Below are 3211 nucleotides of genomic sequence, written 5' to 3' on the forward strand. Positions count from 1 at the left end.
TATAAAGAGACACAAAGTGAAAAATCACTCCTCCCAGGGGGTATGGCCACACTAACATTCCTTCTCCATTCCCTTCTCACGCTTTTGGGCAATTACACACATGTGCCCAGCATGTTTTTCAAGCTTCTGGGTCCAGGACTCAAATAGCAAAGTCAGCATGTGGGATCCAGCTGCCTTAACCATGAACAATACCGGCTGGTCCAATAATACTTTCTTCAAAAAGTAAAATATTAAAGTCAAACAAAACCAGACAGTGCAATTAAATCTTATACCATTGCCTGGACTCTGTGCTATGTGTTTACTGCAGGCAATTATTTGGAGTCTAAAGAGTCTTGAGAAGCGCCAGAACCAACTGAACCTTGCAGGAGTCCAGAACTCAGAGCAAATAGGATGTTCCTGAAAGTGCCTGTTTTCTCACACTAGTTACAAGGCTGAGAGTCTAGCACAATCCAAGCACCCAAAGGGTGCTCAATAAATATGCATTGAATGATAAACCTTGAGTTGGCTTTCTGCTCTGGGGTGGACAGAGCCTTTCTTGGAAAGGCTGGGCATGGGCTGGTGTCTGGGTGAGCCTTACTGTATGGACAGAGCCGGCTTGCCACTTTGGCCTGCACTTATTTGTTGCAATAACCAGCCGCCAAATAACTAGACGCAGGGAACAAAAAGGTGAGAACCATTGATCCTTCCGGATGCAATGAAGCGAGGTCCAGTGACTCATTGCAAATGTGCCCACAGCGAGGTGAGAAGGCCCTGCAGAGGGCAAGAAAGGGTGCAAAGCAGATCTCAGTGAGTCAGAAATTTAAAGCCAGCCTTGGTAGAGACAGGAGCCAGTCACTCCTGCAGGCTTCAAAGTCCCCAGGGCAGGCCCACCTCTGTTTTCTGCAAGGCATCAAAAGTCCTTGCAGAGGGCCTGATGACATAGCAGGCCATTTGCTTTGGTTTATATTCTCCCAGAGGCAGACAACTGAGCTGAGGATACAAGGAAGTCACCTACTGGAAAAATAAAGGAAAGCACTCATTGGGAAGGCTGCTGCTGCTGACTGATGGGTCTTAATCCCATTCAGGGAGCTCTGGGAGCCAGAAGACATATCCCAGAGTTACTCCATGGGAGGTGGACAAAGAGGTACAGGATATCCCTACCAACTCCCACAATCACTGGCAAGGGTTGCTGAGCACACTTCAATTCCCAGTCCTTCTAGCCTGCCTCTCAGGACAGAGTGGACTCCTAAGAGGCAGGCCCCACCTTTAGGCAGAGACACACAGGTGCTGAAAGCAGGAAGTCCAGGGACAGGGTAGGGCATGGCTGACAGTATTGCTAGCCCAAGGCAGGGGGTGGGGATATGGACAGAGGCTGTGAGATCAGGCAGCCTGGCTTGCAACTCTATTCTACCAATTATCAGTGCAGATTCTTAGCCAAGTAACTCAGTGTTTTATATCAAATTCAAGTTTTATATCTCAATTCCTTCATCTGAAATAAACACAAATGACAGTATGTGGATGTGTCTGAAAGGGGTGAGGTCGGATTAAAGATGATAAACCATGCAATGCTCTGAGTATTTGTGAAGCACCCAGTAAATGCTAGACCTCGACATTGTTAACCACTGTTAATATCAGGACCGGTTTGGTAATATAATGAGTTAGCAAAGGCCATGTTCCTGAATGCACAGGTCCTAGAACAGATGAGACCCAAAGTAAACAGAGCCTGGGAAGTTGTGAGGAAGGTGAACGCCATGTGGAGACCACGGTATCTATTGGCAACTGCGACAGGATCCCACTGTCTGGGAACTCTGTGCTCCCTGAGTAGTCGACTGGCATGTGGGCAACGTCCCCAGTGCCCACCTCCTTCATGATTTTACTTGGTTGTTTCCACAGTGAGTCGGCCAGTGGGGAAAAGATGCAGTCAGCTCTCAGGGACACGCCCCTCTCGTTCGGTTTGCAGCTACGTGAAATAACCTGCAGCTCACTCAGCCTGTGCTCAGCTATCTGCGTTACTGGGAAAGATCAAAGATAGGGTTGCTTAGACCTTGGGGTAATTCAAAATTCTTTACAGCTAGTTTCCAGGAACTTTTAGACACAGATGATTGTGTTAGAACAATATTAAAGAGTGGCGAGCCCTTAAACACAAATCACCTGGCAGTTTGAAGAGGCAGGTCAAAGCTTTCTGAAGGACAACAGAAGCCATCTGGGGATTACGCTTTTGCCATTGATGTAGAATGAAACCCCATTAGCACCCAGTGCAGCCATCAGTCCCCAGGAAAGAATCAGGGTCCTGAAGAGACAGTTCAGACCCTACTGAGGCCAGCGTGTTAGGGTTTCCAGCCCACCCTTCCCACAGCTGACCATCACAGAGCGTGCACACCTTCTTCCTCATCGAACTGCTTACGTATTTTTTAAATTAAGAAACTTGACAAGGGGCTGGCTCCATGGGCTGGAGGCTAAGGCAACCGATCCCATATACCAACTGTGGTTCAAATCCTGACCCCAGGGGCTTGAAAAACATAAAATGTATAAAATGACAAGAGGGAGAAATGGAGAAGAAAGAATTGTGGTGTGACCACATCCCATTGGAGGTATGCTTTCTCCTTTCTCTGTTACTCTGTCTCTCTCTGACAAGCACACAGATCCTCTGTCGATTAAAAACAAACAAATTTGATGGGCAAAGGTCCCATTCATTTCATACTGTGGATACTAACATTAAGATTTCAAAATCTGTTTGATGTACAGTTATTAACTCTTACTATAGGATGGAGGCCACGTGTATTAGGCATTGGTGATAGGGCAGTCTTTGCCCTTCAAATGTTTATAGCAAAGGAAAGAAACCAGCATCGTTAGAGATGATCACAATAAGCGCTAAGGCAGAAGTAAGGACAGGGGGACCAGCAGTTGGTGTAATGGCTATGTTGCTGGACTCCTACGTAGGTGACACGGTTTGCGTCCTGGACCTGGTGGCTTAAACTCACACTGAGCGCACATATGTGCATGCCCAAGATCCCAAGAGAAGAATGGAGGAGAAGGGATCATGGCGTGGCCAATGGTCCTGGGGGTAATTTCTTGCTTTCTATCTCTCTGCCTCTGTCTTTCTGGCAAGCACACAAGCCTTATAGCAAAAACCTCTCCAAAAAAAAAAAAAAAAAAAAGAAGAAGTAGAGACAGGATTCTACAGAAACATGAAGGAGTGCGTATAACATTTGCCAGTTTAGAAAAGTCTTTC

The sequence above is a fragment of the Tupaia chinensis genome, unplaced genomic scaffold (genome assembly GCF_000334495.1).
Source record: "Tupaia chinensis unplaced genomic scaffold, TupChi_1.0 Scaffold000274_1, whole genome shotgun sequence".
NCBI classification, from domain to species: Eukaryota; Metazoa; Chordata; class Mammalia; order Scandentia; family Tupaiidae; genus Tupaia; species Tupaia belangeri.